The following is a 12666-nucleotide window of genomic DNA, read 5'->3' as shown; positions in this document are numbered from 1 at the left end:
GTTTCTGTTTTTTACAGCAAGATCAAATAACTATCACCGTAGGTTATCCTAAAGGTCTTACTTGGCACTTTATTGAAACAAAAGCTATAAAAAATGATTACTACAGTAGCATAATCATGTGAACACAAAAAAACAGTAAGGGTAAATATTGGGTTGTCTCCCAACAAGCGCTCTTCTTTAGTGCCTTTTTAGCTAGGCATGATGATGACAATGATGCTCACATAAAAGATAAGAATTGAAACATAACGGGAGCATCATGAAGCATATGGCTAGCACTTTAAGCCTAACCCACTTCCTATGCATAGCGATTTTGTGAGCAAACAACTTATGGGAACAATAATCAACTTGCATAGGAAGGCAAAACAAGCATAACTTCAAAACTTTAAGCACATAGAGAGGAAACTTGATATTATTGCAATTCCTACAAGCATATGTTCCTCCCTCATAATGATTTCCAGTAGCATCATGAATGAATTCAACAATATAACCAGCACCTATAGCATTCTTTTCATGATCTACTTGCATAGAATTTTTATTACTCTCCACATAAGCAAAATTCTTCTCAATCGGGATAGTGGGAGTATCATAAGAGACTCGAATACTATAAATTGTTTCCACGTTAAACGAGTAATGTTCAGAAAAAGGGTAATCATAATCATGATAGTTTTATAAATATAATCATCACTACTCTTTATAGCATAGGTGTCATCACAATAATCATCATAAATAGGAGGCATGCTATCATCATAATAAATTTGCTTATGAAAACTTGGGAGACTAAAAATATCATCTTCATTAAACGTAGCATCCCCAAGCTTGGGCAAACATTAATTGCAGCAAATATATTCTCAAAAACATCATCTTCATCAAACATAGCATCCCCAAGCTTGGGCCTTTTCATATCATAAGCATAATCACTCTCATCATTAATAGTATGGATAGCACCAATAGGTCAGTACCAAAAATCATATAAAACAGCATATAAATGCATATAAAACATCCTAGATGGATAATATAATAGCATGGAACAATCAAAAATTATAGATACGTTGGAGACGTATCACTTATCAGGTTGAAGCTTTTTGACATAAGCATCGCAGCCCCAAACTTTAAGAAACGACAACTTGGGTTTCTTGCCAAACCACAGTTCATAAGGTGTCGTCTCAACGGATTTAGATGGTGCCCTATTTAATGTGAATGCAGCCGTCTCTAAAGCATAACCCCAAAACGATAGCGGTAAATCAGTGAGAGACATCATAGATCGCACCATATCAAGTAAAGTATGATTACGATGTTCGGACACACCATTACGCTGTGGTATTCCGGGTCGCGTGAGTTGCAAAACTATTTCGCATTGTTTCAAATGAAGACCAAACTCGTAACTCAAATATTCTCCTCCACGATCAGATCACATAAACTTTATTTTCTTGTTATGATGATTTTCCACTTCACTCTGAAATTCTTTGAACTTTTCAAATGTTTCAGACTTATGTTTCATCAAGTAGATATACCCATATCTAGTCAAATCATCACTGAAGGTCAGAAAATAACGATACTCGCCGCAAGCCTCGACACTCATCGGACCGCATACATCAGTATGTATTATTTCCAGTAAGTCAGTTGCTCGCTCCATTGTTCCGGAGAACGGAGTCTTAGTTATCTTGCCCATGAGGCATGGTTCGCAAGCATCAAGTGATTCCAAAAGTCCATCAGCATGGAGTTTCTTCATGCGCTTTACACCAATATGACCTAAACGGCAGTGCCACATATAAGTTGCACTGTCATTATTAACTTTGCATCTTTTGGCTTCAATATTATGAATATGTGTATCACTACGATCGAGATTCAATAAACCATTCACCTTGGGTGTATGACCACCGAAGGTTTTATTCATGTAAACAGAATAACAATTATTCTTTGACTTAAATGAATAATCGTATTGCAATAAACATGATCCAATCATATTATGCTCAACGCAAACACCAAATAACATTTATTTTTGGTTCAACACTAATCCCGAAGGTAAAGGGAGTGTGCGATAGTGATCTTATCAACCTTGGAATCACTTCCAACACACATCGTCACCTCGCCCTCAACTAGTCTCTGTTCATTTTGTAACTCCTGTTTCAAGTTACTAATAATAGCAACTGAACCAGTATCAAATACCCAGGTTCTACTATGAACACTAGTAAAGTACACATCAATAACATGTATATCATATATACTTTTGTTCACTTTTCCATCCTTCTTATCCGCCAAGTATTTGGGGCAGTTCCGCTTCCAATGACCATTTACTTTGCAATAGAAGCACTCAATTTCAGGCTTGGGTCTAGCTTTGGGCTTCTTCATGGGAGTAGCAACTTGCTTGCCATTCTTCATGAAGTTCCCTTTCTTTCCCTTGCCCTTTTACTTGAAACTAGTGGTCTTGTGAACCATCAACACTCGATGCTTTTCTTGATTTCTACCTTCGCCGATTTCAGCATCGCGAAGAGCTCGGGGAATCGTTTTCGTCATCCCTTGCATATTATAGTTCATCACGAAGTTCCAGTAACTTGGTGATAGTGACAAGAGAACTCTGTCAATCACTATCTTATCTAGAAGATTAACTCCCACTTGATTCAAGCGATTGTAGTACGCAGACATTCTGAGCACATGCTCACTGGTTGAGCTATTCTCCTCCATCTTGTAGGCAAAGATACTTGTCAGAGGTCTCATACCTCTCGACTCGGGCATGAGTCTGAAATACCAATTTCAACTCTTGGAACATCTCATATGCTCCATGGCGTTTGAAAACATTTTTGAAGTCCCGGTTCTAAGCCGTAAAGCATGGTGCACTAAACTATCAAGTAGTCATCATACCGAGCTTGTCAAATGTTCATAACATCTGCATCTGCTCCTGCATTAGGTCTGTCACCTAGCGGTGCATCAAGGACATAATTCTTCTGTGCAGCAATGAGGATAATCCTCAGATCACGGAGCTAGTCCGCATCATCGCTACTATCATCTTTCAACTCATTTTTCTCTAGGAACATATAAAAAATAAACAGGGAGCTACATCGCAAGCTATTGACCTATAACATAGATATGCAAATACTATCGGGACTAAGCTCATGATAAATTAAAGTTCAATTAATAATATTACTTAAGAACTCCCACTTAGATAGACATCCCTCTAGTCATCTAAATGATCATGTGATCCATATCAACTAAACCATGTCCGATCATCACGTGAGATGGAGTAGTTTTCAATGGTGAACATCACTATCTTAATCATATCTACTATATGATTCACGCTCGACCTTTCGGTCTCAGTGTTCCGAGGCCATATCTGCATATGCTAGGCTCGTCCAGTTTAACCCGAATATTTTGCGTGTGTAAAACTGGCTTGCGCCCGTTGTATGTGAACGTAGAGCTTATCACACCCGATCATCACGTGGTGTCTCGGCATGACGAACTGTAGCAGCGGTGCATACTCAGGGAGAACATGTATACCTTGAAATTTAGTGTGAGATCATCTTATAATGCTACCGTCGTACTAAGCAAAATAAGATGCATAAAGGATAAACATCACATGCAATCAATATAAGTGATATGATATGGCCATCATCATCTTGTCCCTTGGATCTCCATCTCCAAAGCACCGTCATGATCACCATCGTCACCGGCTTGACACCTTGATCTCCATCAAAGTATCGTTGTCGTCTCGCCAACTATTGCTTCTACGACTATCGCTACCGCTTAGTGATAAAGTAAATCAAATACATGGCGATTGCATTTCATACAATAAAGCGACAACCATATGGCTCCTGCCAGTTGCCGATAACTGTTACAAAACATGATCATCTCATACAACAATTTATATATCATCACATCTTGACCATATCACATCACAACATGCCCTGCAAAAACAAGTTAGACGTCCTCTACTTTGTTGTTGCAAGTTTTACGTGGCTGCTACGGGCTTAGCAAGAACCATTCTTACCTACGCATCGAAACCACAACGGATTTTCGTCAAGTGTGTTGTTTTAACCTTCAACAAGGATCGGGCGTAGTCAAACACGATTCAACTAAAGCTGGAGAAACAGACACCCACTAGCCACATGTGTGCGAAGCACGGCGGTAGAACCAGTCTCATGAACGCGGTCATGTAATGTCGGTCTGGGCCGCTTCATCCAACAATACCGCCGAATCAAAGTATGACATGCTGGTAAGCAGTATGACTATTATCGCCCACAACTCTTTGTGTTCTACTCGTGCATATAACATCTACGCATAGACCTGGCTCGGATGCCACTGTTGGGGAACGCAATAATTTCAAAAAAAATCCTACGCACACGCAAGATCCATCTAGGTGATGCATAGCAACGAGAGGGGAGAGTGTTTTCTACGTACCCTCGTAGACCGTAAGCAGAAGCGTTATGACAACGCGGTTGATGTAGTCGTACGTCTTCACGATCCGACCGATCCTAGCACCGAAGGTACGACACCTCCGCGATCTGCACACGTTCAGCTCGGTGACGTCCCACGAACTCTAGATCCAGCTAAGGTCGAGGGAGAGTTTCTTCAGCACGACGGCGTAATGACGGTGATGATGAAGCTACCGGCGCAGGGCTTCGCCTAAGCACTGCAACGATATTGACCGAGGTGGAATATGGTGGAGGGGGGCACCGCACACGGCTAAGAATCAACTTGTGTGTCTATGGGATGCCCCCCTCCCCCGTATATAAAGGAGTGGAGGGCCGGCCCTCTCTATGGCGCGCCCTAGGGGAGGCCTACTCCCACCGGGAGTAGGATTCCCCCCCTTCCCTAGTTGGAGTAGGAGAGGAAGGAAGGAGGAGAGAGGGAGAAGGAAAGGGGGGGTCGCCCCCCCCCCCACCCAATTCAGATTGGGTTGGGGGGAGCGCCCTCCACCTGGCCGCCTCCTCCTCTCTTCCACTAAGGCCCAATAAGGCCCATACACTCCCCGGGGGGTTCCGGTAACCTCCCGGTACACCGGTAAATGCCCGAACTCACCCGGAACCATTCTGATGTCCAAACATAGTCATCCAATATATCGATCTTTACGTCTCAACCATTTCAAAACTCCTCGTCATGTCCGTGATCATATCCGAGACTCCGAACTACCTTAGGTACATCAAAACACATAAACTCATAATACCGATCATTACCAAACGTTAAGCGTGCGGACCCTACGGGTTCGAGAACTATGTAGACATGATCGAGACTCATCTCCGGTCAATAACCAATAGCGAAACCTGGATGCTCATATTGGTCCCTACATATTCTACGAAGATCTTTATCGGTCAAACCGCATAACAACATACGTTGTTCCCTTTGTCATCGGTATGTTACTTGCCCGAGATTCGATCGTCGGTATCTCAATACCTAGTTCAATCTCATTACCGCAAGTCTCTTTACTCGTTCCGCAATGCATCATCTCGTAACTAACTCATTAGTCACATTGCTTGCAAGGCTTATAGTGATGTGCATTACCGAGTGGGCCAGAGATACCAACTCAACAAACACCATCGGAGACACCTGTAGAGCATCTTTGTAGTCACCCAGTTACATTGTGATGTTTGATAGCACACTAAGTGTTCCTCCGGTATTCGGGAGTTGCATAATCTCATAGTCATATGAACATGTATAAGTTATGCAGAAAGCAATAGCAATAAACTAAACGATCATAGTGCTAAGCTAACAGATGGGTCAAGTCAATCACATCATTCTCTAATGATGTGACCCCGTTTATCAAATGACAACTCTGTGTCCATGGCTAGGAAACTTAACCATCTTTGATCAACGAGCTAGTCAAGTAGAGGCATACTAGTGACACTCTGTTTGTCTATGTATTCACACATGTACTATGTTTCCGGTTAATGCAATTATAGCGTGAATAATACACATTTATCATGATATAAGGAAATATAAATAACAACTTTATTATTGCCTCTAGGGCATATTTCCTTCACACACACTTAAGCTCGGTTGGGTGGAAGAGATTCCTCGTTGGCAACAATCTTCGTGTTGGACAGGCCATCCTAATTACTATCAGGAACACTCACCGCCCAGGCTTGAGGATGCTGATCGTCGTCGATATCATCTAGAACTACATATGTGTGTGTGGCTGTATGACTATATATACCTAGTAGAACTGCTATATATGTGTGGCTGTAAGACTACCTAGTACTGCTTGAGGATGCATGTTGGCTATGTATGAAATTGTTATCTAGTACTACCTAGTACCTATAATGCTTTATGAAATTGATATCTAGTACTACCTGGTACCTATAATGCTTTATGAAATTGATATCTACTACTACCTAGTATTTGGAAATTGCAGTTTATTGGAACGGGGTAGGAAGCAGGAAAAATGATGAAAGATACAGCAGTAGCGTGGGGTTAGGAAAGCGCTATAGCTAATTAATAGTAGGGCGTTCCTGAAACGCGCTGCTGATATAGTCAATAGTAGTAGCACGGGTATAGACCGCGCTACTACTAACAGTTAGCTGTAGCGTGATGTCTACTACATAACCTTCTTCTTGTAGACGTTGTTGGGCCTCCAAGTGCAGAGGTTTGTAGGACAGTAGCAAATTTCCCTCAAGTGGATGACCTAAGGTTTATCAATCCGTGGGAGGCGTAGGATGAAGATGGTCTCTCTCAAGCAACCCTGCAACCAAATAACAAAGAGTCTCTTGTGTCCCCAACACACCCAATACAATGGTAAATTGTATAGGTGCACTAGTTCGGCGAAGAGATGGTGATACAAGTGCAATATGGATGATAGATATGAGTATTTGTAATCTGAAAATATAAAAACAGCAAGGTAGCAAGTGATAAAAGTGAGCGTAAACGGTATTGCAATGCGTTGAAACAAGGCCTAGGGTTCATACTTTCACTAGTGCAAGTTCTCTCAACAATAATAACATAACTGGATCATATAACTATCCCTCAACATGCAACAGAGAGTCACTAATAGCGGAGAACAAACGAAGAGATTATTGTAGGGTACGAAACCACCTCAAAGTTATTCTTTCTGATCGATCCATTCAAGAGTCCGTAGTAAAATAACACGAAGCTATTCTTTCCATTCAATCTATCATAGAGTTCGTACTAGAATAACACCTTAAGACACAAATCAACCAAAACCCTAATGTCACTTAGATACTCCAATGTCACCTCAAGTATCTGTGGGCATGATTATACGATATGCGTCACACAATCACAGATTCATCTATTCAACCAACACAAAGTACTTCAAAGAGTGCCCCAAAGTTTCTACCGGAGAGTCAAGGCGAAAACGTGTGCCAACCCCTATGCATAGGTTCATGGGCGAAACCCGCAAGTTGATCACCAAAACATACATCAAGTGGATCACGTGATATCCCATTGTCACCACAGATAAGCACGGCAAGACATACATCAAGTGTTCTCAAATCGTTAAAGACTCAATCCGATAAGATAACTTCAAAGGGAAAACTCAATCCATTACAAGAGAGTAGAGGGGGAGAAACATCATAAGATCCAACTATAATAGCAAAGCTCGCGATACATCAAGATCGTATCACCTCAAGAACACGAGAGAGAGAGAGAGAGAGAGATCAACCACATAGCTACTGGTACATACCCTCAGCCCCGAGGGTGAACTACTCCCTCCTCGTCATAGAGAGCGCCGGGATGATGAAGATGGACACCGGTGAGGGATCCCCCCTCCGGCAGGGTGCCGGAACGGGTCTAGATTGGTTTGCGGTGGCTCTGGAGGTTTTCGGCGGCGGAACTCCCGATCTAGGTTTATTTCTGGAGGTTTCTGTATTTATAGGAATTTTTGGCGTAGGTTTCACGTCAGCATGTCTCCGGGCAGTCCATGAGGCAGGCCCACGCGCCTGGGGGTGGGGGTGAGTGCGCCCCCCACCCTTGTGTGCAGCCCGGGACTCCTCTGGCCCAACTCCGATGCTCCGTGGTCTTCTTTTGGTCCATAAAAAATCATCAAAAATTGGCACGTCAATTGGACTCCGTTTGGTATTCCTTTTCTGCGATACTCAAAAACAAGGAGAAAACAGAAACTGACACTAGGCTCTAGGTTAATAGGTTAGTCCCAAAAATCATATAAAATAGCATATAAATGCATATAAAACATCCTAGATGGATAATATAATAGCATGGAACAATAAAAAATTATAGATACGTTGGAGATGTATCAAGCATCCCCAAGCTTAATTCCCGCTCGTCCTCGAGTAGGTAAATGATAAAAACAGAATTTTTGATGTGGAATGCTACCTAACATATTTATCAATGTAATTCTCTTTATTGTGGCAAGAATATTCAGATCCATAAGATTCAAGACAAAAGTTTAATATTGACATAAAACAATAATACTTCAAGCATACTAACAAAGCAATCATGTCTTCTCAAAATAACATGGCCAAAAAAAGTTCATCCCTACAAAATCATATAGTTTGGTTATGCTCCATCTTCGTCACACAAAATACTCAAATCATGCACGACCCCGGTTTCAGCCAAGCAATTGTTTCATACTTTAGAATTTTCAAACTTGTTCAACTTTCACGCAATACATGAGCGTGAGCCATGGACATAGCACTATGGTGGAATAGAATAATGATGGGGGTTATGTGGAGAAGACAAAAAGGAGAAGATGGTCTCACATCAACTAGGTGTATCAACAGGCTATGGAGATGCCCATTAATAGATATCAATGTGAGGAGTAGGGATTGCCATGCAACGGATGCAGTAGAGCTATAAATGTATGAAAGATCAACAAAATGCAACTAAGTGGGTGTGCATCCAACTTGCTTGCTCACGAAGACCTAGGGCATTTGAGGAAGCCCATTGTAGGAATATACAAGCCAAGTTCTATAACGAAAAATTCCCACTAGTATATGAAAGTGACAAAACAAGAGACTCTCTATCATGAAGAACATGGCGCTACTTTGAAGCACAAGTATGAAAAAGGATAGTAGCATTGCCCCTTTTTTTTCCTTTTTTTTGGGCCTCTTTTTTTGGCCTTTCTCTTGTTTTTGGGACAATGCTCTATTAATGATGATCATCACACTTCTATTCATTTACAACTCAATGATTACAACTCGATACTAGAACAAAATATAACTTTATATGAATGCCTCCGGCGGTGTACCGGGATATGCGATGAATCAAGAGTGACATGTATGAAAAATTATGAACGATGGCTTTGCCACAAATACGATGTCAACTACATGAACATGCAAAGCAACATGACAATGATGAAGCGTGTCATAATAAATGAAACGGTGGAAAGTTGCATGGCAATATATCTCGGAATGGCTATGGAAATGCCATGATAGGTAGGTATGGTGGCTGTTTTGAGGAAGATATAAGGAGGTTTATGTGTGATAGAGCGTATCATATCACGGGGTTTGGATGCACCGGCGAAGTTTGCACCAACTCTCAAGGTGAGAAAGGGCAATGCACGGTACAAAAGAGGCTAGCAATGATGGAAGGGTGAGAGCGTGTATAATCCATGGACTCAAACTTGGTCATAGAGAGCTCACATACTTATTGCAAAAATCTACAAGTCATCAAAACCAAGCACTACACGCACACTCCTGGGGGGAGGTTGGTAGGAGTTAACCATCACTCGCCCCCAACCTCCACACAAAGGATGACAATCAAAGAAATACCTCATGCTTCAAATTTGTCACACAACGGTTACCATACGTGCATGCTACGGGACTTGCAAACCTCAACACAAGTATTTCTCAAATTCACAACTACTCTACTAGCATGAATCTAATATCACCATCTTCATATCTCAAAACAATCATCAAGTATCAAACTTCTCATAGTATTCAATGCACTCTATATGAAAGTTTTTATTATATCCCTCTTGGATACCCATCTTATTAGGACTAATTTCATAACCAAAGCAAATTACCATGTTGTTTAAGACTCTCAAAATAATATAAGTGAAGCATGCAAGTTCATCTATTTCTTCAAAATAAAACCACCGTTGTGCTCTAAAAGATATAAGTGAAGCACTAGAGCAAATGACAAACTACTCCGAAAGAGATAAGTGAAGATCAATGAGTAGTCGAATAATTATGCAACTATGTGAAGACTCTCTAACATTTAAGAATTTCAGATCTTGGTATTTTATTCAAACATCAAGCAAAACAAAATAAAAGAAAATGACGCTCCAAGCAAAACACATATCAAGTGGTGAATAAAAATATAGCTCCAAGTAAAGTTACCGATGAACGAAGACGAAAGAGGGGATGCCATCCGGGGCATCCCCAAGCTTAGGCTCTTGGTTGTCCTTGAATATTACCTTGGGTGCCTTGGGCATCCCCAAGCTTAGGCTCTTGCCACTCCTTATTCCATAGTCCATCGAATCTTTACCCAAAACTTGAAAACTTCACAACACAAAACTCAACAGAAAACTCGTAAGCTCCGTTAGTATAAGAAAATAAATCACCACTTTTGGTACTGTTGTGAACTCATTCTAAATTCATATTGGTGTAATATCTACTGTATTCCAACATCTCTATGGTTCATACCCTTCTATACTACTCATAGATTCATCAAAATAAGCAAACAACACATAGAAAACAGAATCTGTCAAAAAACAGAACAGTTTGTAGTAATCTGTATCAAACGTATACTTCTGGAACTCCAAAAATTCTACCAAATTAGGAAAACCTGAGCAATTTTTGTACCAATCCAGAGCAAAAACAATCAGATCAAATGCACGTTTCTGTGAATTATAAAAACTAATTTACTGGGCGCAAAAGTTTCTGATTTTCAGCAGGATCAACACAACTACCACCATACGCTATCCTAACGGTCTTACTTGGCACTTTATTGAAACAAAAGCTATAAAACATGATTACTACAGTAGCATAATCATGTGAACGTACAAAAACAGTAAGGGTAAATATTTGGTTGTCTCCCAACAAGCACTTTTCTTTATTGCCTTTTTAGCTAGGCATGATGATGACAATGATACTCACATAAAAGATAAGAATTGAAACATAACGGGAGCATCATGAAGCATATGACTAGCACATTTAAGCCTAACCCACTTCCTATGTATAGGGATTTTGTGAGCGAACAACTTATGGGAACAATAATCAACTAGCATAGGAAGGCAAAACAAGCATAACTTCAAAACTTTAAGCACATAGAGAGGAAACCTGATATTGTTGCAATTCCTACAAGCGTATGTTCCTCCCTCATAATAATTTTTAGTAGCATCATGAATGAATTCAATAATATAACCATCACATAAAGCATTCTTTTCATGATCTACATGCATATAAATTTTGTTACTCTCCACATAAGCAAAGTTCTTCTCATTCGGAATAGTAGTGGGAGCAAACTCAACAAAATAACTATCATGTGAAGCATAATCCAATTGAAAATTAAAATCATGATGACAAGTTTCATGGTTATCTTTATTCTTTATAGCATATGTGTCATCACAACAATCATCATAAATAGGAGGGATGCTTTCATCATAATAAATTTGCTCACCAAAACTTGGGGGACTAAACATATCATCTTCATCAAACATAGCATCCCCAAGCTTGTGGCTTTGCATATCATTAGTATCATGGGTATTCAAAGAATTCATACTAACAACATTGTAATCATGCTCATCATTCAAAGATTTAGTGCCAAACATTTTAATGCATTCTTCCTCTAGAAATTGAGCACAATTATCGGAATCCTTATTTTCACGGAAGACATTAAAAAGATGAAGGATATGAGGCACCCTCAATTCCATTTTTTGTAGTTTTCTTTTATAGACTAAACTAGTGATAAAACAAGAAACTAAAAGATTCGATTGCAAGATCTAAAGATATACCTTCAAGCACTCACCTCCCCGGCAACGGCGCCAGAAAAGAGCTTGATGTCTACTACACAACCTTCTTCTTGTAGACGTTGTTGGGCCTCCAAGTGCAGAGGTTTGTAGGACAGTAGCAAATTTCCCTCAAGTGGATGACCTAAGGTTTATCAATCCGTGGGAGGCGTAGGATGAAGATGGTCTCTCTCAAGCAACCCTGCAACCAAATAACAAAGAGTCTCTTGTGTCCCCAACACACCCAATACAATGGTAAATTGTATAGGTGCACTAATTCGGCGAATAGATGGTGATACAAGTGCAATATGGATGATAGATATGAGTATTTGTAATCTGAAAATATAAAAACAGCAAGGTAGCAAGTGCTAAAAGTGAGCGTAAACGGTATTGCAATGCGTTGAAACAAGGCCTAGGGTTCATACTTTCACTAGTGCAAGTTCTCTCAACAATAATAACATAATTGGTTCATATAACTATCCCTCAACATGCAACAAAGAGTCACTCCAAAGTCACTAATAGCGGAGAACAAACGAAGAGATTATTGTAGGGTTCGAAACCACCTCAAAGTTATTCTTTCTGATCGATCTATTCAAGAGTTCAATCTATCATAGAGTTCGTACTAGAATAACACCTTAAGACACAAATAAACCAAAACCCTAATGTCACCTAGATACCCCAATGTCACCTCAAGTATCCGTGGGCATGATTATATGATATGCGCCACACAATCTCAGATTCATCTATTCAACCAACACAAAGTACTTCAAAGAGTGCCACAAAGTTTCTACCGGAGAGTCAAGACGAAAACG

Source organism: Aegilops tauschii, chromosome 2, assembly GCF_002575655.3.
Source record: "Aegilops tauschii subsp. strangulata cultivar AL8/78 chromosome 2, Aet v6.0, whole genome shotgun sequence".
In the NCBI taxonomy this organism is placed as follows: Eukaryota; Viridiplantae; Streptophyta; class Magnoliopsida; order Poales; family Poaceae; genus Aegilops; species Aegilops tauschii.
Note: the sequence above shows the minus strand (reverse complement) of the source record.